Source organism: Euprymna scolopes, chromosome 23 (genome assembly GCF_053919585.1).
Source record: "Euprymna scolopes isolate OS-2025 chromosome 23, ASM5391958v1, whole genome shotgun sequence".
In the NCBI taxonomy this organism is placed as follows: domain Eukaryota; kingdom Metazoa; phylum Mollusca; class Cephalopoda; order Sepiida; family Sepiolidae; genus Euprymna; species Euprymna scolopes.
In genome coordinates, this window is record NC_136504.1 from 44,238,292 (window position 1) to 44,265,158 (window position 26,867).

The 26,867-nt window shown below is 35.9% G+C and overlaps 1 protein-coding gene and 5 non-coding genes across 6 annotated transcripts in view; all 6 read right to left on the reverse strand.

Moving 5' to 3' along the window:
* Nucleotides 1–26,867, reverse strand: part of LOC145245858 (transcription factor 21-like) — a 78,933-nt gene that overhangs the window by 32,278 nt on the left and 19,788 nt on the right. The window lies entirely within an intron of this gene.
* Nucleotides 13,338–13,421, reverse strand: Trnal-cag (transfer RNA leucine (anticodon CAG)). Its single transcript has one exon. It is a non-coding gene; the product is annotated as a tRNA-Leu (tRNA).
* Nucleotides 14,242–14,325, reverse strand: Trnal-cag (transfer RNA leucine (anticodon CAG)). Its single transcript has one exon. It is a non-coding gene; the product is annotated as a tRNA-Leu (tRNA).
* Trnal-cag (transfer RNA leucine (anticodon CAG)) lies at nucleotides 15,818–15,901 on the reverse strand. The gene has a single exon. It is a non-coding gene; the product is annotated as a tRNA-Leu (tRNA).
* Trnal-cag (transfer RNA leucine (anticodon CAG)) lies at nucleotides 20,812–20,895 on the reverse strand. The gene has a single exon. It is a non-coding gene; the product is annotated as a tRNA-Leu (tRNA).
* On the reverse strand, nucleotides 21,720–21,803 carry Trnal-cag (transfer RNA leucine (anticodon CAG)). The gene has a single exon. It is a non-coding gene; the product is annotated as a tRNA-Leu (tRNA).

Below are 26,867 nucleotides of genomic sequence, written 5' to 3' on the forward strand. Positions count from 1 at the left end.
ACAAACAAAAAAAACAAATATTGCATAATTTGCTATTAAACCTGTTATTTTTTTAGAAATGTGTTCCTTGGCCCTTTAATTGAAAAATATTATGGGTTGAATTACATTTTTCGAGTAGTTATAATCTTGGAAAGACAGGGGGTCGAATTATTCAATATTTTTTACGCATTTATAAGGTCAGTTTCTGACACACCTACCAAGCGCAAAAAGAACTGGGATCTTAGGGAGACCTAGTGCCACTCAAATTTCAGTATAGACCAATGGCCACTGCCAGCGAGAAATCAATAGTAAGAGGCTGTTGCGATTACGCAAATTTATTTGCAAAGCTGGACGTCTGGGGAAACTTGTTGTCACTCAGCTTCCAGAGAACACAGCAGGTTTCCAATCAGATCGTTTGTTTACTTGTGTGAAAGCTCCATGTGAGCCAATAATAATAATAATAATAATAATAATAATAATAATAATAATAATAATAATAATAATAATAATAATAATTATAATAATGATAATAATAATAATAATTTTATTATTATTCCGGTTCGTAATGGATATCCATTATAGACCAATTTCGTAATAATAATGTGAGGATAAGAGAGAGAGAGAAAAAAGAGCCTGACAGAGAGAAAGAGAGAGAGAGAGAGAGAGAGAGAGAGAGAGGGGGAGATGGGGAGAGGAGGGTACGGTGTCGAGTGAGAAAACATTACACGAGTTTATTTTCTTTTCCAGTCCTCGATGAAATATACCCTGATAATGTATACCCCCACTTAGCGCGCATTTCTTTTTGTGATATGACTATTTGCACGCTTTTAATATGTTATTACGTTTTATTTCTATTTTATCCTTGTCCACACACACACACACACACGCCGTTTTCATTTGAAGTTAAGCAAGCAAGTAGATAGTCTGGGGTCAGCCTGTCAGATGACTGGGATGAGAGATCAGACAGGAGATTATCGAACGTTTCTTACAGTTACTTCCCCCGACCCTGACGTATCGCGAGATCTAACACCGTTGTTGACGTTAATGAACGAGAACTCAGCACTTACCAACTTGCATTTTTTTTGTTGTTTATAGCGATTTGCTTATGTCCTCAAGAAATTCTTGCTCTCCCTTTTCTGTTTTTGATTTTTTAATCTTTCTTCCGTCTTTCTTTTTGTACTATTCTTTGGACTTCGTTTTCTTTCTTTTTCTATTATATTCCTTTTTTTTATTTATTCCTTTTTTTTTTTAAATCATCCTCAACCCAAACAAGGACGTAAGGGGCTACTATTTGGGACCATATGTAAGGGATGATGAGCAAGATGTTGGTTTACGTTTCATTTAAATTTCCGTATGTAGGATCCAGGTAGCATAAAGAGAAATTCCAAAGTCTAGATGTCCGAGGGAGGAAGCTAATAGAGCAGAAGGTTTTCCGGCATTTAGGGACCTCTAGACATTGCCAACCGAATGTGAAAAAAAACAACAAAAAAACAAAAAACAAAGCATGATTCTGTGACGTCAAACTTGTGTTAATTATACGAACTATGGAAAAGCAGAAGCGACTTAATGATTTTTTAAAACCTTGTTTATATTTTTCAAACTGCAATTAATAATTAATCTTTTTTTATAATTTTGTTAGGTTTTAAGATTTACACAGTTTAATGATAAATAAACATTTGTATATTAAATATGAAATACGGTTTTACTGAATGTCCATTTGGTTAACTACCGGCTTCCATACTTTTTTTCGATAAAAAGACACAAATAAATATGAGAGTCGTCTATAAAATGATTAATATTTGTGCAATAATATTTTTAAATCGGTTTTAATTTGGCGATAAAATAGTTGACAAGAGTCATGTTTTTATCAAAACTTAATATTTAAAAAAAAATAACGGAACATTTTGAAGTAATGGAATTTTAATCGTTTTAATATTTTAAAAATTAATTAATATTTAGGAAGTTTCTTTTCCTTGGCAATTCAACTGATTATAATGTATATTAATTAGAAAAAACGCTATTAAAAAAACATAATATTAAAGTTATATGATTTTTTTAATTGCAACTTCAAGATAAGTTTTTGTTCAATATGTGTATTTGAATTTAAAAAAAATATTTTTTTACTTATTTGAAAACTTATGTTTCATAAGAAATAGAAATGTTGATAGATTTAACTATATTTTGTTCAAATTTCGAAAAAAAAAAAATAAATATGAGGGGGGGGGACACGTAAAAAAAAAAATCCCCTCGTATATTTTACGGAAATTGCATTTTATGTAATTTCATTCTAAAATGGATAAGGATCGAAAATTTCACGAATATCTGACGATTAGTTGATTTTTGCTAGATTTATTAAACACGGGTATATTTCCACGTTCGGAATGATTACTACATTGGAACGTTATTTTAAAGCGCCAATTATGTAAACACGATTTTCGTCTCGCAATTTCATTATTTTCGTTCGATGAAAATTTTTTTTTACTATTACTGGTTTATTTTGTCTTTTTTCTTTTAAATGGTACAAAAGTTAAAGAATACGCCGACTGCCCCCCCCCCTGCAGAGGGTAAAAGTCCCTCAATGGGGGTCCTGGATATGACCTTAACCTATATCCAGTGGTGAGGCCCCAGCTTGTGGGCTTTGGGGAGTGTCGAGCCACCCTTTAATTACCATTGCTCCCAGGTCCACTCTGACCCGGAGTGGTAGTACCTGTTTGGGTCCCAAGTATGGGTTGAATTGAAAGCGACGTGAAAACAGCAAATATATTCTATTAAAAAGATTTTTCTTCAAAATCTTTGGATTCGGCATTAAATAACCCGAAAAGGGTTGATATGCCGTAAAACAAAAACAACCAACCAACCAACCAACAAAAGTTATATTGATAATATTAATTTATAATAAAGTTACATCGTTTTACATATACGAGGGTTAATTCAGTCGTGACCTTTGGAGGTGCCTAGGGACCTCAAAACTGAATGGGCGTGATTTTGTTGCTAAGCGAGTTTGTCGAGGGTATGTATGTCGAGGGGGGGACATCTTCCTTTCATTCTTCTTATCTTCGTCCCATATTTATTTTTCTTTCTTTCTTTTCCTTTTGTCTTCTTTCGTTCTAATTTACTTCATTTTTTTTTCTTTACTATTCCAATTACCGCATCCTTCTCGTTTCTTTCTGTCTTCTTTTTCTTTTAATCCCGTATTCTACGAAGGGCGTACAATAAGTAATGCATTGATGTAGGGGGCTACTATCAGGGACCTAAGTTGCAGGGGTACTATGTAGGGAGTTTAACATCAAGAGGTCTGTTCACATTACACTTGAACTTCTGTATGTCAGTACAGTTGGGGAAGCAGGAAACCGGAAGAGCATTCCAAAGTCTTGAAGTTCTGGGGAAGAAGCTAATAGAGTAAAAGGCTTTCTTACATCTAGGGATCTCGACTGTGTAGGGGTGGGACTTTGCTGCTTGTCGGGGGTATTTTCGTCGAGGGGTTACAAAGGCCTGTAGTTCGTCAGAACATTCACTATTAAAGTTCTTGTAGAACAGGCAGAGGGATGCAGCAAGATGTCTGTTCACATTACACTTGAACTTCTGTATGTCAGTACAGTTAGTGGAAGCAAGAAACCGGAAGAGAATTCCAAAGTCTTGAAGTTCTGGGGAAGAAGCTACTAGAGTAAAAGGCTTTCTTACATCTAGAGATCTCAACTGTGTAGGGGTGGAACTTTGCTGCTTGTCGGGGGTATTTTCGTCGAGGGGGTACAAAGGCCTGTAGCTCGTCAGAGCATTCACTATTAAAGTACTTCTAGAACAGGCAGACGGATGCAACATTATTTCGTCGATGGGACAGGGGCTGAAGTTTAGATAACAGTTCGGGACCTATTAGATCGAGGACTCTCTTTTGGACCCTGTTCAGGAGTGAGAGACAAGTAGCAGATGCACCAGCCCAAATGTGACAACAGTACTCCATACATGGGCGAATAGTGTCTTTGTAGAGGTACAGGATACATTCAGGCGTAAGTAACTCTAGCACGATAAAGAGAGCCCACCTTCTTTGCAGCAACGTTAGCAATGATCTCGATGCATCTATTCCAACTCATGTTTCCCGTGAACGTTAAGCCAAGGAGCTTGAACAAAGTGCTCTCAGGTAAAGTATCTCTAGCCAGGAGCTTGAACAAAGTGCTCTCAGGTAAAGTATCTCTAGCCAGTGTTCTCCCTGGATCGCCACCTTGTCGTGGTGGAGAACCTTGTGTGTTCCGATGAACCTGAGAGCGATGCCGTCCGGAGCCTAGGCTCCTGGTAGGGCCACCCATGGCGGTAAGGTTGAAGGGGAGGTTCCAGACAAAGAGTGATCCAAAAGACCTCAACGGCTGATGCGGCGGATGATGACAATAATGACACAACGGCACTGAAGGCGGATGAAGGCTGCAACAAAAGAGAGTCTCCAGTCGTCGTGGTTCTCCATGCCATTGGTATCAGGCCCTCCTCTGCCAAGGGGCCGTGTGGTGGCTGCAGGCGCATCAGTCTCCCCACGTTAAAAGACATCACGCGCAGGCGTTCTCCCGAAAGGGAACACATCCTACTCTACATCATGGATGGAAAAGTCTTGTGACAGTCTTAGTCATTAAGCTCCCGGACTGAGGCAGAGAGAGCTCTCCCTTAATTCCCGGATAGAAAAAGTCCTGTGGCGACCAGGAAGTGGTGACGGGAGCAGGACAGTGTAGTCTGGCAGCTCCTAGCTGCAACCTGGCACATAGGCGGTGGATGCCAGATTCAGTCGCTAACCTCACGGACCGAGGCAGAAAGAGTTTTTCGGCAGCTGCATCCATGACTGAGCAGCCCTGTTTAGGATCCACTCTGCTCACCCCAGTAGGGGAGGGGGGTTAGAAAAGGTACCCCTAAAAATAGCCTGCCTCAAAAAAACCCGTCTGGACTACCGCATCCAGAGGGATCACCACCACGCGGTCGGAAAAAGAAAGAAAATTTATGCCTATATTTTGGAACCTGGAATGTGAGGACCCTCATGGACAACAAAACAAGTGATCGACCCGAAAGAAGAACTGCCATTATCTCAAGAGAGCTAAGGAGGTTCCAGATTGACATAGCTGCGCTCTCTGAAACCCGACTGGCTGACGACGGGCAGCTGAGGGAGGAGAAAGGCGGGTACACCTTCTTTTGGAAAGGAAGGCCTGCAGAAGAGCCGCGTATCCATGGCGTGGGCTTTGCTATAAAGAACAGCCTCATCCGCCACCTCAATGAGCCCCCTGTTGGCATCAACGAACGGCTAATGACCATGCGCCTGATGCTTGCGGGCAGCCAAATGGCCACTGTGATTAGTGCGTATGCTCCAACACTTGATGCACATGATGAAATAAAGGAGACCTTTTATGCTGACCTTGACACCATTTTATCCGGGGCCCCCAAGGGGGACAAGATTATCCTACTTGGGGATTTCAATGCTAGAGTGGGACGAGACCATCAGCACTGGAGAGGAACGCTTGGAAGAGAAGGAGTTGGGAACATTAACTCAAATGGTACACTCCTACTGACAAAGTGCTCAGAACATAACCTGATCATCACGAACACACTTTTCCGACAAAAAAACGCATTCAAAACATCATGGATGCACCCTCGAAGTAAAATCAGGCACCTCATTGACTATGTCATTGTCCGTGCCAAAGACCGCTGTGATGTGCTGAACACCAGGGCAATGACCAGTACAGACAATTGTTGGACCGACCACCGTCTTATTCGCTCCATCATGTCTATCCATTTAATGCGGAAGCAAAGGATGCAAAAAAGACAGAGCCGACCAAAGCTCAACATCGAGCAGCTGGGCGATATCACCTACCAACAACACCTCCAGGCGGCTCTTAGTGCGGACCTGCCCAAGCAGTATCCGCATGACGCTGAAGAGCACTGGGACAAGCTGTCTTCTGCCATCATGGACTCCAGGTATAAGCATCCTAGGGCAGAAAAAGCGGAAACATCAGGATTGGTACGATGAAAACGATACCGAAATCCAACAGCTTATAGACACCAAGAGGCAAACTTTTATCACCTGGCAGAATAACATCAATTGCAAGGTTAAAAGAGCTGCCCATGCCAAGGCTAAAGCGGCTGTCTAATCGACAGTCAGGAAGCTGAAGAACATCTGGTGGATGAAGAAGGCTCAGGAGATCCAGCAGTTTGCTGACTCTGGGGACACCAGAAGATTCTTTGAAGCCACAAAAGTGGTATACGGCCCCAGCTACCGTTCTCTGACCCCCCTTCGGTCTAAGGATGGGCTCACGCTGCTGAAAGGAAAGGGAGAAATAACAAATAGATGGAAAGAGCATTACAAGGATCTTCTGAACAGGGACACCACTCCAGAGATGGAGGCCCTTGAAAAACTCCCCCAACAGCCCATAATTGAGAGCATGGGAGAACCACCCAGTCTGGAAGAGGTGCGGGATGCAATTAGGAAGATGAAAAACAATAAGGCGGCTGGTTCTGACGGCATCCCAGCAGAAATCCTGAAGAAAGGCGGGCCTGATCTTCTCAGACACATCCATGCCCTGCTGCTCAAAATATGGGAACAAGAGAAAATCCCTGCACAACTTAGAGATGCCCTAGTTGTCTCCATCTTTAAGAAGGGAGACAAGGCAAACTGTGGGAACTACCGGGGCCTTTCTCTCCTCTCTACCACAGGGAAAGCCCTAGCTCGGGTTTTGGCCAACAGGCTTACACCCCTTGCAGAAACCATCCTTCCCGAGTCCCAAAGTGGCTTTCGACCAAATAGAGGCACGATGGACATGATCTTCACTGCTCGTCAACTCCAAGAAAAGTGCAGGGAGCAAAATTTACCATTATACATGGCTTTTATAGACCTTACTAAAGCCTTTGACTCTGTGAACCGTCAAGCCCTTTGGCTGGTTCTTGCAAGGTTTGGATGCCCAGAGAGGTACATTCGGGTACTGAGACTGCTGCATGGCAATATGTCAGCTACAGTCCTCAGTAGTAGTGGAGATGAAACAGAGCCCTTCAGGGTTGACACGGGAGTGAAACAGGGATGTGTCATTGCCCCAACCCTGTTCTCCATCTTCATTACTGCTATCCTCCATCTTACGGACAAACATCTTCCCCATGGAGTTCGGATTATGTACAGAACCGACGGCCGACTTTTTAACATCAACAGATTTAGGGCCAAAGGTCGAACGAACACCATATCCATTATGGAGCTACAGTATGCAGACGATAACGCCCTTGTAGCCCTCTCAGAAGGGGACCTACAGTGTACACTGGTTGCCTTCACGAGGGCGTACAAACAGCTAGGACTAACAATTAATATAAAAAAAACCCAAATCCTCCATCAATCACCACCAAACAGTACTCCAGTCTCACCCCCAAACATCTCTATTGACAACGCTAGACTGGAAAATGTGGACCACTTCCCATACCTAGGCAGCATCCTATCATCAAAAGCCAACATAGATGATGAAATACAACACCGTCTCAGCTGTGCCAGTGGGGCTTTCTCAAGGCTAAGGAAGAGAGTATTTGAGAACCGTGACCTTCTGGCAAAGACCAAAATCATGGTATATAAAGCTGTCTTGCTGCCCACTCTTCTCTATGGATCGGAGACCTGGACCACATACAGGAGGCACGTAAAAACCCTGGAGACGTACCACCAAAGATGCCTCCGAAAAATCCTCAGAATTAGTTGGAAGGACCGACGCACCAACACCAGCGTCCTGAGTGAGGCTGACATTCCCACTATCACCGCTACTGTTGCTCAACGCCAGCTCAGATGGACTGGTCATGTTGTCCGAATGCCGGATCTCCGCCTCCCAAAACAGATTTTCTACTCTCAGCTTGTTGAGGGAAAGCGTGCCCAGGGTGGCCAAAAGATGAGGTATAAGGACAACATCAAAGCAAATCTAAAGCGGTTTCACATGGACCTTAAGACATGGGAGGACGTGGCTGGGAGCAGGTTGGCATGGAGGAGCGCTGTCCACAAAGGTGCTGCGCTTTATAGTAGTGACCTAAATAAAGCTGCTGAGGATAGGCGCAAGCACAGAAAGGACAGATTATTAACCAGACACACCCAACCCCACCCCACCACCACTACCTTTATCTGCCCAAATTGCACAAGACAAATTGGGTCTAGGATTGGGCTCTATGCTCACCTGAGGACCCACAGAAGCCACAACGGAGGACAGTCTTACTCGGACACGAGTGACCGCCGATGATCTCTAGCCAGTGGTGGTTGGTAAGGTTTCATGTAATTATTAAAGGAAACGAGCTTTGTGTTGGCAGCGTTGAATGTTACCATCCATTTTTGACCCCATTCCACTACAGACTGAAGATCTTCCTCTAGGGTTTCGGCCATTACCTTAGAAATGTGCTCATTAGTTTTCCCCACGTGCCTGCTATAGAGCGTGGTGTCGTCGGCAAATATACTTGATTCTGACCGGCATTTTTGTATATGAGCAGAACTCACGTTCATAAACCGAATTCTCACAAGGGACGAAAATATGTTATCATATTCATCTAACGAATAAAGTGATAATGCCTGTCCGACTGTTCACTGACTACGAAACTATTGAACAGACGGAAATCAAATCTGGCGATATACATGTGACCCAGGCCAACTTCAAAGTAGAAACGACACACAATTACGTTAAAGAAACAATCTCTATTTATATAAAGTTAACTACTTGTTTATGTTTATACATATTTGTATGTGCAGAATTCACTCCTAAACTAATTAACCGATCATCATTATGATTTTTAGAACGCACCCGCTAAGCGTAAAGCTTCGAAATAGGTGCTCTATTTATTTAAACAGTTTTTGCAAAGGAGTTTGAATCGTGATTTACATCCGATATTTGTGAAATTTTAAGACTATTCGAACTCAATTAATAAATATTCCCTGAATTCCAGTTTCTTTGAGGCATTTAATGGGTTTCTAGAGAGAAAATATATGCATAGTCTTCTGTTGCATGTGGGACTGAATTGGGGTTTACACCGCCTTTAGCGGTGTTACTGTAATTTTTGCCCCTATTCCCCCCCCCCCGATTCCGATACAATTATCGATACCGTACTAAATTCCCGATTCTGATTCTTTATATATCTGTAAATATTTAACTATAGAGTTGTTATTTTTCATGATTACCGTAAAAAAAACCTGTTAAATGTGCAGATATTTTCTTAAATCTAAAGATACACTTCTGAGGGATGATCTATCGATTTTAATTTTGCTGGTAGTTTAAAAGCAATAATTTTTCATTATTTAATCAATACTATCAGTAGTAGAATCACTTAATTATTATATCAATCAGTGAATCTATTATGCCTTAACTCATCAGAAGAAATAGCAAGAATCAATCTGCTATTTCTTCTGATGAGTTAAGGGCATAATAGATTCACTGATTGATATAATAATTAAGTGATTGATTTTTCACTACGAAACAGATACTGTCAAGAATTGTAAATGTCAACTGAATTAAAGGAATGAATTATAAAATGGTCAACATCATGAATTTTGGAATACAGTTTTTGTCATTTATTCACTATATTGCTCTGTAATTGCATTGAGCTTCTTAAATAAGGATTGGTATATATTATATTATAAGAAAATATATTTCTACAGGGGGCGGCATTTTGAGAGGATAAAAAAATAAAATGAAAATAAATGAAAGCTAACAAAAATTTGAAATTTTATACCGAAAAGGTTGTAAAGCATTGAGATTTTAGAGAATCAGAAAAATGTGTCCCTATTTTATGAACGGCAACATGTCAGGGGCGGCATTTTGAGAGATTGAAAATAAAAAATAAAAAATAAAAGCTAACAAAAAATCGGAATTCTTTTACCGAAAAGTTTTTAAAAAATCGGAACTTTTGTAGGTATAGGAATCGGAAAATGTATCCCTATTTTACGAGCGGCCCATGTCAGCGGGCGGCATTTTCAGAGGTGAAAAATAGAAAATAGAATTAAATAAAAGCTAACAAAATATCTTAAATTTTATACCGAAAAGTTTGTAAAAAAAAAAAAAAAAAATAGGTAGTTTAGTAGGTATTGAAATCGGAAAAATGTAACCCTATTTTACAAGCGGCACATACTAGGGGACGGTATTTTGTGAAGATAAAAATAGAAAATAAAAAATAAATAAAAGTTAACAAAAAATCGGAATTTTTTTACCAACAGTTTTTTTTTTTAAATCGGAAAAATCTATCTCCTATTTTACAAGCAGCCCATGTCGGGGGCGGCATTTTAAGAGGTTAAAAACAGGAAAAAAGAAATGAAAATAAAAGCTAACAAAATATCTTCAATTTCATACCGAGAAGTTTCTAAAAAAAATCGGAACTTTTGGAGGTATTTGAATCAGAAAAAGGTGTCCTTATTCTACGAGCGGCACATACCAGGGCGCGACATTTTGTGAGAATAAAAATAAAAAAATAAAAAATGGAAAAAATAAAAGCTAACAAAATATCTTAAATTTTATACTGAAAAGTTTGTAAAAAAATTGGAACTTTTGGAGATATCAGAATCGGAAAAATATGTCCCTGGGGAGGGGCCGCAAAAGAGGTAACCAGCGGTGGGGAGGCATAACAGGTAATCATATGCAAGTGAGGGGGCAAAACAGGTAATTATATTCCAGCGAGGGGAGGGAGAGACAATTATATACCAGCGGGGGGGGGGGGACAAATTCTACGACCGCCCCGGGCGGCAAAATCTGATGCTACGCCACTGTGTATGTGTGTGTATATATATATATATATATATATATATATATATATATATATATAGCTAAATTGAATATTGAAATGCCCATATCTTTGGTTCTATGAGACAAAACTATATGAAAATTTGGAAGCTTTTTGAAGATTATAATAATATTCTATATTTATATTTTTATGATAGTTGGCAAAAAAAGAACCTAGATTTTTAAAGCAATAAAATATGCCCAAATTTACCTACATTTGTATATATAGTGTCCTGGCAGGCCAGCTTTAGTTTTGCTGCTTCTGTTGTCTCCCCTGTAGTCTTGCCAGGCCACTAATTATATATATATATATATATATATATATATATATATATATATATATATATATATATATATATTTCTGTAATTTTTTTGTGTATTGATATTCATATTTAAAAAAAAAACAACCTTTTTCTATTTATTTAAAAATGAAAAAACAACTTTGTTATGGATCGTGGAATTGCATTCATCTGCAAAATATCTTGCTAATTTGCATATTCTTTTAAACATTAATTTTAATTAATTCCTTATTAGTTTTTTTTCGGTTTTCTTATGGGATGATCATAACTGTTACATGTAATTATATTCATGCAGATATTCTACATAGTTTATACTTGCGTGATATTTGCGTAAAAAAGTTATAGTAAACACAAACCTCGTTCCGTATATATTTGTGTATGCGTATATATATATATATTTGTTTTAAAAAAATGCCTACCAAACCCCTCTGTAAGTTTTTAGTCTACAGATATGAAACTTAATATATAGGGTATTCGAACCCATGCGAAACTTTATATTTGAGTTTTAGCCGGGGGAAATCGGTTAAAAATGGAATTTGTCAGGTGAAGGTCGAACGGCGGCATTACGAATATGCATATGCAACGTAATAGCTATCCGTTGATGTTTTAATTTTTGGCCTTGCAGCAAACATGTCTACGTAGTTCAAGCATTAACGTCAAAGGAAAAATTAAATCGTAAGTTAAACGTTTTGGTTTCGATTCTCGATGGTGGCGCACGAGTCATTTTTTTTTAACTTTTAAAATCATTACTATATATTAATCAGCATTAATCAAAATGTTATATTTAAGCGTATTTTACGACCGGGAAATGCCAGACAGCCTGCTTATATATATATATATATATATATATATATATATATATATATATAAAGTGAACGTGTCTGTGTGTGTACATTTTCCAACGCAAAAGTTCAACGATTTGACCTTTGAGAACTCTACCAAACTCTTCCCACAATTTTGGGTCGAAACAATTGAAATTTTAGATATGGGTTACTTGGACATGGATCTAACTTAATAACTTGATTTGAACCCAAAACAATAAATGTTAAGGGGTCATAATAGGGGTCAAAGTAAAAGAATTGACCGCTTTTTTTTTTTTTTTTTTTGCTCAACATACGCCTCCAAACACCCGGGCAACGCCGGGCTGAAATTTATATATATATATATATATATATATATATATATATATATATATATATATATATATATATATATAGTTTTGGGACAATTAAACGGAATCGGAATCAGAAATAAAAAAACATCGGAACTTGTGGGGGTATTGGAATCCGTATCGTAAAATTTTCTGCCTACTTGCCATACCAAAAAACAATTCCTTTATTTGTCTTTTTTTTAATTGATTGTGTTTAAAACAAAATTCTCCACTGCTGGAAATTTCCAACGATGAAATAATAAATATTTATTGATTTTAAAAAGCAAGCAAAACTCAAATCTATAGATTACCCACAAGATAGTTTGCGTTAGAGAAAATATCTGCACATTAATTATGGATTTTACGGTAATCGAGGAAAAATAACAACTCCACAGTTTAATATTTAGAGATTTATAAAGAATCGTAATCGGCATTTGTATCGGAGTCGGGAATTTAGCATGGACTCGGTAATAGTATTGGAATCGGGAAAAATATCGGAATCGTTCAATCACTTACATGTGTAGATCTCAAATTGACCTGTTTTTTCAAATGAGTACTAAGTAATGTAGTGAAAGGACTTATGTATAACACGAAAAGAAACTGGAATCTTAGGAAGATCTCCATCGTTCCAGTAATTATAGGGGCAACCGGGCTAATGAAAAAGAATTTCAAAAACTATCTGGCGAATATGCCTGGTGAGCCAAATGCAAAAGAAATACAAACGATGGCTCTTAAAGGGACGGTTAGAATTTTAAAAAGATCTCTCGGTTGGAGTAACTAAACTAATGGGAGAATTTTCGGCATCCGGTAGAATGCTCCATCCCTAGCAAAAACAAAGTGATAAGAAAATTAAAAAAAAAAAAGATGGAATCCTTTAGAAAGACTGCTCGAGTGCTCGTCTACTAGCTATTTACGTCAGCTTTAATAGTATTCTGACGATTAGTAGCTTGTTTGAATTTCATCATAATATTATAAGTTGATAGAAATCAACCCAATAATTGTGTCGGATATGGTAACAGCCATGACGATGATGTGTGGGAGGGATCATAGAGATTTGTCAAGTGATAAGTGGTGAGTATTCTGTTGTCGCTTTCAAAGTAGCTAAACGAATACAGTGAGAAAAAAAAACCCCAAAAAAAACAATGTTAACAAATTAAAATTACAAAAACTGATTGTCAGAAGTGGGATTCGAACCCACGCCGGGAAGACCCGACTGCGACCTGAACGCAGCGCCTTAGACCGCTCGGCCATCCTGACTGCTTATTTACTAACACTTTGCCTCAGCTTTAATCTTACTGCGACGATTATTAGTAGCTTTCTTGGCTTTCATTATAAGTTAACAATGTGATATCAGCCATTTTTTAAAACTCGTATGTTTGTCACTGATCGCTACGAGCTGCTGCCGATAGTATAAACATTATTGTTAGAACGTTTTGTTTAAATGAATGCCAAAAGCTGTAGCCATACTGTTTAAGTAAACAGACACATTTACTGGCTTCTCTAACGCGGGCCTGATGTGATACAATCTGGTGTCGTCAGAATACGTTATGGTAATTTCCTTATATATAGTCGTTTTATTATTTACAGTTAGATAGAAACACGTTCAATGGAATGTTTCTGATTTTTTTTTTTTTTTTTTTTTAGATGAGGATTGGGTTATTCGTATTATTTGGATTCTTCGGACTACTGTTCTCATCTTCAGTCGAGATGAGAACAGTAGTCCGAAGCATCCCAATAATGCGTTCACTAATGTCACCAATCGTGCGAAAATGTATGGTTGTAGTAGTATTTTGCTTAATTTTCGATTTTTGAGCGATTATCGAGACTCGACTACGGCTCTAAAGAGACCACCATTTTGGTTTTTGTTCGAACCGGACATGTTTTAGACTACGTTTGGGGGGAAAATCCAGTAATTTTGGGACCAGTTTTATAAATCCATTTCTTTGAGAATTGAAACAGAAAATGACGATCATTCATAATAATCATCTATCGCCTAATACCTTATTCTGTGACGTTCCCCAGGTCATGTGACTATATACGGAGAAAAAAAACACAAATTGAAATGATAAAAATTAATTGTCGGAAGTGGGATTCGAACCCACGCCGGGAAGACCCGACTGCGACCTGAACGCAGCGCCTTAGACCGCTCGGCCATCCTGACTGCTCGATTTATATGCTATTCTGACGACTAGTAGCTTGCTTCGCTTTCATTAAATGTTATATCAGGCGTTTTCTAACTCGTAGGTGTGCAGTGTGCACTGGTTGCTACAAGCTACTGCCGATAATAACAACGCTATTGTTAGAATGTTCCGTCAAATGAATCACAAAAGCTGTATACATACTGTTTAAATAAACAGACACATTTACTGGCTTCTGTACGAGGGTCTGATTTCTTATGTCGTCAGAATACGCTATGGTAATTTCCGGGTACTTAACAGAAGCCAACAAACAAACAAGGGTCAAAAGTTCTAATATATAACAAATAAATGTTAGCAAAGCCCAGTTAAATTACTCTTCTACTTACCTGGATAAATTTTGCGTGTTTAACTTATTAAGTTTTTATTCGGTTCCAAAAACAAGCAGAGTCGAGTTGCTAAGTACAATCGACGATCAAGATAGCCGACTAAAACGCGCCTAAACTCTCACTACGGCTCTCCCTAGTTCTGTCCCCTTTCCAGATAACTCTCCTATAGAAAAAGGAGGATTACTTATTGTAAGATGGCTGCTCAATAAAGTTGCTATTACACTCAATCCTGTGTCATCCACATTTCTATGCCAACGCATGAACGTAACAACGTCGTCTTCGGAGTCTCATTAATGGCTAAACAGTCCAAAAATAAACAAAATACTGATAGAAATCTAACGTAGCCAGCGAAAAACAGACCTAGTCACTGAAAAATTACGCCATGCACGAGGTACAAGCAAGCAAGATCTGTCGAACAGTCAAAATATCGATAATATATGAGAGATTTTATAAAACGCATTACGAACCTTTAAAAATGCATTAAAAAATCTTATGTAAAATTATTTTTAAAAGGTTTAAAAACTAAAAAAATAAATTCGAATTCCTGACCAAAAATTAACTATTTTTTTTAGAGTTTTGTAAGAAATTATACTGTTAAAAGAAACATAATTCGAAATAATATTTGGTGTATTATCAAGAAAATTTAGAGTAAAAAAAACAAAACAAAAAAAAAAAAACAAAGCATAAAAAAAAACAAAGCAAAAAAAAAAATATACCCCCCCAAAACAAGCAAACAAACAAACAAACAAAAAAAAAATTACCATTTTAAAATTATTTGAAAACGAGTGCATTTTTAACCTAAAATTAAAGTGGAGTTTAAATTAATATTCAAATACACGTTTAAAAACTGTAAAACGACTGTATTTTCTCTGAAAAAATGTTTCCTTTAACTGTACATGTCCTAATGTAAGATATTCTCCAACTCTCGTGAAAAAAAAATATATATTCCATTTGGGACCAGTTTCATAGCAATCTCTGAGAATTAAAACAGGAAATGTTGATCCTTCATCTTAGTCGTCTTTCGTCTAATAACTTATTCTATAACGTCACCAGGTCATGTGACTATCTACAGAGACGACGCCAAAAGCACAGAAAAATGACTTAGTTTGTATAGATATAAAAAAGTAATTGTCAGAAGTGGGATTCGAACCCACGCCGGGAAGACCCGACTGCGACCTGAACGCAGCGCCTTAGACCGCTCGGCCATCCTGACTGCTTATTTACTAGCACTTTGCCTCAGCTTTAATACTATTCTGACAATTAGTAGCTTGCTTGAATTTCATTATAAGTTGATGTGATATCAGCCATTTTTTTGACTCGTATGTGTGTCACTGATCGCTACGAGCTGCTGCCGATAATATCAACGTTATTGTTAGAACGTTTCGTCAAATGAATGACAAAAGCTGTACACATACTGTTTAAGTAAACAGACACATTTACTGGCTTCTCTACGAGGGCATGATGTGATACGATCTGAGTCAGAATACACTATGGAAATTTCCGCGTATTTAGCAGAGAAGCCAAAAATAAAAAGGGGGGGGGATTAAAAGTTCTAATATATTACAAATAAAGGTGACCAAAGGCAAGATAAAGAAGTCTTTTACTCATCTGGATAAGTTATGCGGGTTTATATTAACGTATTTTAAACGTTTTAATAGGTTCGAAAAACAAGCAGTGTTGAGTTGGTAAATTAAACCGCCGATTAAGATGGTCGACGAAAACACGCCTTCTTTAGGGCATCAAAAGTCCAGAAATAAACAAAGCTCCGATAGAAATCCGTCTAATAAGTATCACAGAGTTTCACAGTGACACTTATTGGGTAGATTTCTATCACTGTTTTGTTTATTTCTGGACTTTTAAGCTATTATTGACGTTCCGAAGACGACGTTGTTTTCGTCGGCCATCTTGGTTGTTGGCTTAACTTACAAGCTCAATACTGCTAGTTTTCCGAACCAAATAAAAATTTTAAAACTCACAAAAACTTATCCAGTTAAGTAGAAGAGTAAATTATTTTGCCTTTGATAACATGTTTTTCTTTTTTCTTTTTACAAAGGAATCATCACTTATCAAGGCCCAGAGACCACTCGAGGATACGGGTTTATAAGTGTACAATGGTCAACGGGATAATGTAGTAATTGTTAGTAGTGAAAATTTGGTGAATTGGATTACTTAAGGGCAACGGATCAAGAATTTGTTTACGTTGGACTTGAAGACGATCATATTGTAGTCGACGGTTTTCATTGAAAATGAAAACTGCGACTTATACTTATAGACGAGTGTTTCTCATGAAGGTTTGGCGAGGAGGGGCCATAGATTGGAGCTCAGACGAGCACTTGCAATGAAAATGACGATAATTTGTTATATATTTGAATTTTTTTACCATTTTTTTTTTCGTTTGTGGAATTCTCTGCTGAATCCTTTAATTTCTTAATATATGGTTGTTTATTATTTGCAGTAAGATGGCTTCAAACATTACTCCGAAACAACTTATTTTGTACTAAAAGAATCACTTGCTGAAATACGCACCTCTAAGCCTTGTTATACTTGCCAAACTTTCGTCATTAAACAGAAATTCTCATAAACATTTACTAATTGAAAAAAAAAACAAAAAAAAAACAAACTATCCATTCATGTATACAGTCAGAATGTCGATATGAATGAGAGCTTTTTTTATAAAAAAGAATGGTAATCTCCAAAAATACCGTTAGGGCTTACAGCATGGCCGCCAGAAGAGTCAACAAAAAACTGCGAATAAAATATATAAAACTCGTAATTTCTGTTTTTAAAGTGGGTTGTCAATTTTCTTTATGAAATATACTTCCAAAATAAACTATTACAGTCGTTTAAAACATAATAGAAGTATTATTTTTTATTTTTTAAAAACAATGTTTACAAAATGTCTACGAACGTGCGTAGACATTTTGTAAACATTGTTTTTAAAAAATAAAAAATAATACTTCTATTATGTTTTAAACGACTGTAATAGTTTATTTTGGAAGTATATTTCATAAAGAAAATTGACAACCCACTTTAAAAACAGAAATTACGAGTTTTATATATTTTATTCGCAGTTTTTTGTTGACTCTTCTGGCGGTCATGTTCTAAGCCCTAACGGTATTTTTGGAGATTACCAAAAGAATTTAAAAACTGCATTGAAAAAAATATCATGTACAAATATTTGTTAAAAATAAAGTTTTAACGAGTAAAAAAAGATTTCAACTTGTTATTTGTTGCACTGGCATTGATATTAAACCCCCATTTTTCTATTTTTAAAAGTGGATACAACTTTCTTTATATGTTATCACCGATTAAAAAAAAATGACTAATTTTCATATTTAAAAACAAAAAACGAACCTTTATTGATTCACTGTTTGGTTTTTGTTTGTTTTCTCATTGGACGATTAGTTCCATTTCACTATTGTACACAGTGGAGGTACCTACCTCACTATGTTGAGAGATAAAAAATGGATATGGATTTTATAGGGACATTTTTAAAGAATTCTGAAAGGTCTGAATTTTGTAGAGATATTTTAAAAGAATACTCAACGATCTAGGTTTTGAAGAAACGTTTTAAAAGAATTCTCAAATATCTGGATATTTTAGATTTTGTAAAGAGATTTTTAATGAATTCTAAATAAAACTAGATCTTTAGAAACGTTTTATAATAATTCTTAAAAGCCTAGGTTTTGTAGATATATTTTAGAGATATCTTAAACATTTTTTTAAAGGTCTAGATTTTCGAGAGATATTTTTAATTAATTTTCAAATATAAATATTTTGTAAAGACATTTTGAAAGAATTCTTAAAACCTAGATTTTATAGAGATATTTTAAAGAATTCTTAAAACCTAGATTTTGTAGAGATGTTACATGATAAGGGCTGTCCCCTTTTCATGTAAGTATACAAATAGAGAGATTTAGTTAAATGTAAAAATGAAATAGAATAGACGAAATTCGAACCTCGTAATTAAGGTTTAGAAATAGATTGCGAGAGAGAATTAGAAAATGGAATGTAAAAACAAACCGTTGTTTAGCTTAGAGATAAAATAGTTTTAAGAAAAGGAATGTGCATTTGTCAATTCTGTTATGAAATTGAATGAGGAATGCAACTATAGGATAATTTAATAAACATGTTTTTAACATATTGGAAATATAGGTTACTGGAAATATAGGTTAAAATTCCTTTTGTAAACAAAGGAAAAAGTTTTGGACACGCGTTTCCAGAACACGTGAAAGAAGACACATGTTTTAACATGTGTATGACGTCATGGAAAATGGGAAGTTCTCGATATAGTTAGAAACTTTAGAGTTAAGCGGGGAGAGTCTGGGAGAGAGTCCGAGGATGACAGACGACAGTCTGGAGTCGAGAGATGGACAGTCGAACGTCTGGAAGCGAGACGGTCACCTTTGAAACATAGAATGTAAAACTTCGAATTCCTGACTAAGAAAACCACCGACCAGTCCATGGAAATAAACGCGTCATGTGTTTTTATAAACGTCGTCTTTGTGTTGTAATTCTACCAAAAGGTAAAGTGAAATTGTCATATGTCTTATATATCCTGTGTTTTAAAATGTCTTCACATACACAATGTCTCTACATCTCATATCTACAATGTGAACATTAAGACTGTCTCAACACTGTCTCCTCACTCAAAGAGCTTCTACACTTCTAAGTATGAACATTTTATATATATGAATCTCTTCATAACACGAACACAGAACGTAACATCTCTCTTAATAAGACTTAATAAGACTCACTTTTAATAAGACTTCCTAACAACGAACAATAACAAAAAAGAATAATAAGAATAATAATAACAAAACGTAACAGATATTTTAAAGAATTCTTAAAAACTAGATTTGGTAGAGATATTTTCCAGAATTCTTAAAACCTAGATTTGGTAGAGATATTTTAAAGAATTCTTAAAACCTAGATTTGGTAGAGATATTTTAAAGAATTCTTAAAACCTAGATTTGGTAGAGATATTTTAAAGAATTCTTAAAACCTAGATTTGGTAGAGATATTTTAAAGAATTCTTAAAACCTAGATTTGGTAGAGATATTTTAAAGAATTCTTAAAACCTAGATTTGGTAGAGATATTTTAAAGAATTCTTAAAACCTAGATTTGGTAGAGATATTTTAAAGAATTCTTAAAACCTAGATTTGGTAGAGATATTTTAAAGAATTCTTAAAACCTAGATTTGGTAGAGATATTTTAAAGAATTCTTAAAATCTAGATTTGGTAGAGATATTTTAAAGAATTCTTAAAATCTAGATTTGGTAGAGATATTTTAAAGAATTCTTAAAATCTAGATTTGGTAGAGATATTTTAAAGAATTCTTAAAATCTAGATTTGGTAGAGATATTTTAAAGAATTCTTAAAATCTAGATTTGGTAGAGATATTTTAAAGAATTCTTAAAATCTAGATTTGGTAGAGATATTTTAAAGAATTCTTAAAATCTAGATTTGGTAGAGATATTTTAAAGAATTCTTAAAATCTAGATTTGGTAGAGATATTTTAAAGAATTCTCAAAGATTTAGATTCTTCAGAGATATTAAAAGAATTCTTTGTAGAGAGATTTAAAAAAAAATGTCAAAGATCTAAATTTTCTAGTGAAATTTTAAAAGAATTCTCAGCGGTCTAAATTTCGTATGAATAGACAAAGGATTTTCAAATATTTTGTTATTTAGAGAATTTTTTAAAAAGAATTCTCAATTATTTGGTATTCGTAGAGATATTTGAAGAATTCTAAAAGATCCAGCTTCTATAAGGGGCATTTTTACAGGACTGTCAAAAATTTAGATGGTGTAGATTTGAGGAAGGATAGATATCTTCAAGTACAATTGCCAAATCATTTCTGTATTGTGTTTTCGCCAAAACTCGATATTCTGCGAACAGAACAAACGAAAATAAAATACTTTACTTCATCTGAAATATTCACATTTTACGAAGAGGTTCGTGAACAAGATTACGCCGATATCTTCATCATTGGAAACAAGCCTCGATTTAAAAAACACAAAAATAAATAAATAATAAATAGATAAAATAAGGAAAGAAAAATAAAAATCGCGAATACTAACATAATATTATCATCAGCATAACAAATGTACAAAAACGTAACTGTCAGAAGTGGGATTCGAACCCACGCCGGGAAGACCCGACTGCGACCTGAACGCAGCGCCTTAGACCGCTCGGCCATCCTGACTGATCCTCTAGAAAGGTCTTATCTCAAGTTTAAAATTCTCATAATTATTAGTTTGAGGCACTCCTAATTTGGCAGTTTGTATGCGATATCAGCTGCTATCTAATTCGTGGACGCGCGGGTGTTTGCTACTAGCTGTTGCCAATAGTATTAGCCTTTATATATATATATATACTAGCATTTCAGCCCGGCGTTGCCCGAGTGTTTGGAAGTGTATGTAGAGCAAAAAAAAAAAAAAAAAAGGTCAATTTTTTAAAACTTTGACCCCCTATTATGACCCCTTAAAATTTGTTTTGGGCTCAAATCAAGTTATTAAGTTAGAGCTATGTCCAAGAAACCGATATCTAAAATTTCAAGTGTTTAGACCCAAAATTGTCGGAGGGGTTTGGTAGAATTCTCAAAGGTCAAATCGTCGATCTTTGATCCCTTAACAGCCGAATTTCTGGCCGAAAACCGATCACAAAGATTTCACCAAATCTCAGTACCATATATATCAAATTTCGAGTATGTAGACTAAAAATTGACAGAGTTATTGCGTAGGGAAATATACACACACACACACATAGACACACAGACACGTTCACTTTTATGGATATATAGATATATATCTTCGCAATCTTCGTCTTCTGCTATAGAGTATCTAATCTTTACATGCCCCCCCCCAGTTTTATAAATACCTCAGCCAGCACCGTCTTTGAGAATTATAACAGAAAATAATGATCCTTCATAATAGTCGTCTGTGACATCGCCAGATCATGTGACTTTCTACGGAGGCCACGGCCAAAAGCGTAGAAAAAAAAATACAAATTAAAAGGATAAAAATTAATTGTCAGAAGTGGGATTCGAACCCACGCCGGGAAGACCCGACTGCGACCTGAACGCAGCGCCTTAGACCGCTCGGCCATCCTGACTGCTGGATGGCTGCGCACTTGTATTAGATTTGACAGTATTTTCATAATTATTAGTTTTCACGACTTATTCAGGTTGACAACTAGTATGATATCAGCCATTATTATCTAATTCGTGAGAGTGACGCTGCCTGCTACGAGCGTCTGTCGATCGTATCACGTTATTGTTAAAATGTAGTGACAAAAGTTGTGCACATACCATTTAAATAAAAAACGTCTTCAGCTAGGGATTTTTTACCCCCCCCCCCAAAAAAAAAAAAAATCAGTAGAGATTAGACTATTCGGCACTTGTACAGTTAAATCATTAAATCAAGACATAAATAATAATAATAATAATAATAATAAAAAAAACAACACGTGAAAAACATTGTTATAATGAAAAATATTTTCACGGCGACATTCGGAAAGTGACAAGTTCAGCTAAATTTTAAACTCCTAAGGCAAAATCAACAGGGACAGAATCTTTACAAGCCAGTAGTCGGTACTTGTACCGTTTAATCAAGGCATTAAAACATGAAAATATCGAAAAAAAAAAAAAGTTTATGTTGTACCTATCCGTTTTGGACTGAAGATTTCCGAAAAAAAAAAAAATTCACTTAATTTGCATGGTCGCTTATTATTTATTAAAATCATGACTGATGTCATTTTCTGGAGGGATAACAATATATAAAAGATATTAGTTGTTTAACGCAGTTTGATTAATATTGAGACAAAAAAAAAAAAAAATCAATATGGCGGCTTTTCTTGTCAACAAAATTATGTAGGGGAAACTTTAGTTATATCCGTTTTGGAATTATTGATTTCAAGGAAAATAGATTTAAAAGCAATTTCATAGTTTACTAACGTAAACTATTGCTTTCAAATCTATATTCCTTCACGTTAGTGAATTCCGAATTTGGTCATCCTGTCTTTGTCCCTCTGCCTCTCTCATATATATATATATATATATATATATATATATATATATATATATAAGTGTTGGAGACGATTAATCGGAATCGGGAATCGGAAAAAGCGGAAGATTTAGAGGTATCGGAATCGGTATCAGAAAAATTGATGTCTATTTTCCTATGCCAAATCGATTCTTTTAATTGTCTTTTTTTTTATTTAATTTTGTTTAAACAAAAATCGTCCATTGCTGCTAATAATGATAAAATAAATATTTATTGATTTTAAAATAATAGTCAAGCTAAAATCGATAGATCATCCTCCACAAGTGTATTTTGACGCTTAGGCAAATATCCGCATATTGAACATGTGTTTTTACGAAAACGGGGGGGAGGGGATAACAATCTTACTGTTAAATAATTAGAGATTGTTAAAGAATCGGAATGTGTAATTGTATCTTAATCGGGAATTTAGCAGGGAATCGGTAATTGTAACGAAATCGGGAAAAATATTGGCATCGTGCCATCATTAATATATCTTCTATCTATCTTCTATCTATACTCCTATAAATTCGTTTCTCTTTTGTGCGCATTGACATTCATATTAAAAACCTCTTTTTTATTTATTTAAAAAGAAAATACAATGTTCTTATATATGGCTTGCGGAATTGCATTCACTAGCAAAAGATCTAGCTAATTTGCATATTCTTTTAAACATTCATTTTAATTAATTCCCTATTAGTTTTTTCGTTTTTCTTATAGGATGATCATCTTTAGTCAACTATTACGTGTAATTATATTCATGCAGATATTCTACATGATTTATACTTAGATAATATTTGCATAAAAAGTGTGAAGTAAACACAAAATTGTTTCCATATATATTTATGTATACGTATATATTTTTGTTTTTCTATCTATCTATCTATCTATAGATATATAAAAGTGAAAGTATCTGCGTATCTGTGTGTCTGTGTACATTTCCCTACGCAATAACTGTCAATTTTTAGTCTACAGACTCGAAAATTGATATACATGTTACTGAGATTTGAGAAAATCAATGTGATCGGTTTTTGGCCAGAAATTTGGCGATTAAGGAGTCAAAGTTCAACGATTTGACCTTTGAGAACTCTACCAAACTCCTCCGACAATTTTGGGTCTACACACTTGAAATTTTAGATATAGGTTCCTTGGATATGGCTCTAACTTAATAACTTGAGTTGAGCCAAAAACAATAAATTTTAGGGGTCAAAACTTTAAAAAATTGACCTCTGCGGTCTCTTCCAAATTACTCAGACAATTTCTGGTCTAAATATTTGAAATTTTTCTTAAAGGGTATTCAGAAATAGGGCAAGATTTTTCATCAGTTTGGGTCGAAAATTTTTAGTTACCAATATATAAATGTCTGTTTGCATGTCTGCCTTAAACTTTCAATAGAGGCGACGGTTTTACCAAGATCAGTATCGTTTTAAAGTTCGATCTTTCATACGACAAATATCGAAAAATTGGCTAAAAACATTAATATGTTCCCCTTCAACTAGGCACTTTTCTACAGGGGGTGGGGTGACTTTTTCGCCGATATTTTTTAAAGTTATCCTCTACTTTAGATTGTCTAGCCTTAATTTTAAAAAGTGTCGCTTCCGGTTTGGCGGTGGTCGTCACAGCATAAACGTTAGGTTTACCCCCGCTCTTTTCCTCCTTTACGGTACGGGTTCGAGCCTGCCTTCCTACTACCACTTTTTTTGTTTTGTTTGCTCAACATACACATCCAATATACCCGGGCAACGCCGGGTGAAATGCTAGTATATCTAGAAAAATGAACGGTAAGAGTATGGGACGTGTGTTGATTCTCATTAAACCCCGGACAACATCAGACGTCTCCGCCAATACACACACACATACGTATATATATATTTGTTTGTTTTTTTTGTGTATTGATATTCATATTAAAAATCGTTTTTTTCCCCTTCTATTTATCTAAAAAGAAAATACAACTTTATATATGGGCCGTGGAATTGCATTCATCTGCAAAAAAAAAACAAAAAATTAACTCATTTGCATATTCTTTTAAACATTCATTTTAATTAATTCCCTATTAGTTTTATGGGAGGATTAGCTTTATTTAACTATTACACGTAATTATTTTCATGCAGATATTTTTTTTTTTGCTCAACATGCACATCCAAACACCCGGGCAACGCCGGGCGCCCATGCTAGTATATATATATATATATATATGTGTGTGTGAGGAACTCTGTTGGGGTGGAGTGGGTGTGGGGGCCGTTTCCTATGGATTCCAAAACAGCTGGGACATTTTTTTTTTTAATTTCACACAAATGTTCTTGATCTGTCTGCGCGTGTTCTTATGTAAGTTTTGTATCGGAATGCCCCCGATAAGTGTCGAAAATCGATAATCGAAAAAATCCAATTAAAGAAAGAAAATCCGATTTTGACCAAAGTTAATACTTTCATACAGCCGAGTATTACAAGTGCATTTGACACCGCAGAAGAAAGGCCTTGCGTATAAAACCAACAGTAGGTTCATTGATAAGACAGAGCGCGTCTGAAACGAATGTTTGTATTAGAACACAATTGAAGCATGGTACTTTACTACTGTATCGCTTAACTTTAATTCAAATCATTATATAAAAATAATTTCATGAAATGAATAGGCCTTTTCATAACACAGCAGCGCTTTTGAAATGAATGCGTGTGTTTAGAGCACAACTGAGCCATGATATTTGATTTTTGCATTTGACAATTTAATTCAATCTATAATACAAACAATCTTATAAAATTAACAGTAGATTTGTACCGTGGCCGTTATTTTTTAACCGTGTTCGTTTCAGCTCAAACCTCTCCCGGGTCGTCTGATACCGTCGCAAAGGAACAAACAAACAAAAATAAATAAACCAGACTCGGCATTTTTTTTAAATTGGAAAATGAAACGCATTTATTCGTGGTTCTTCCAAAACAACGCATTTCATTATTTTTTCAAAGTCTATTCGCACACACACGTGCTTTTCTTAAAAGTTTCTGTTGCCGCGCTACCTCGTCCTCGACTTTCGCGCGTCCATTATGCTGGGCGCACTTTGCTTCTCTCTCGACCACGTAGAGTATTTCTCTCTCCTTTTCTCTGACCCAAACTTGCGGACACTTGTTAATTTGCATATGTGCTTTAGCGGCTGCTGCTGCTGCTAATATTTTAATTAGCCATCTATCCTTCGTTCCCTGTTGTTGCTGATTCCCCAACACGCGCTCACGCGCTCTTTTACAGATTCTCTACAGTGCAATGTTGACTACAATGTACTGAGGACTAAGTCGCTGCGGAGAGGCAAGTGAACCTTCCACCCGGTACATCGCATGAGTCGAGGTCCTCGGCTATATCAAAGAAATCGATTGATTTAATTGAAAAAATGGGCGACTTCACTGATTTCGGTAAGAGTATGGGAGTGTGGAACGTTTGTTGATTCTTTTTAAACCCCGGACGACATCAGACCTCTCCGCCAACACACACACACACACACACACACACACACACACTTGGGGGTTTTGTGTATTGATAGTCACATTAAAAATCCTTTTTTTTTCTTCTATTTATCTAAAAAGAAAATACAACTTTATTATATATGGGTCGTGGAATTGCATTCATCTGCAAAAAAAAATAAAAAAATAAAAAATAACTAATTTGCATATTCTTTTGAACATTCATTTTAATTAATTCCTGATTAGTTTTTTTTTCAGTTTTCTTATGGGATGACCAGCTTTAGTTAACTATTACGTGTAATTATATTCATGCAGATATTCTACATGATTTATACTTGCGTAATATTTGTGGAAAAAGGTTATAGTAAACACAAACCTCTATCCATACATATTTGTGTACCAAAGTCCTGTCAGATTTTGGGCTACAGACATAAAACTTAATATATAGGGTATTCGAACGCATGTGAAACTTTACATTTGGGTTTTAGCCGAGGGAAATCGGTGCAAAAGTGTGAAAATAAAAAAAATGAAATTTGCCAGGTGAAGATCGAACGACGTCATTACTAATATGCATGCGTAACGTAATAGCTATTGGTTCATGTTTTAATTTTTTGCCTTGCAGCACATATGTCTTAATAGCTCAGGCATTAACATCGAAGGAAAAAGTAAATCGTAAGCAAAACGTTTTGGTTTC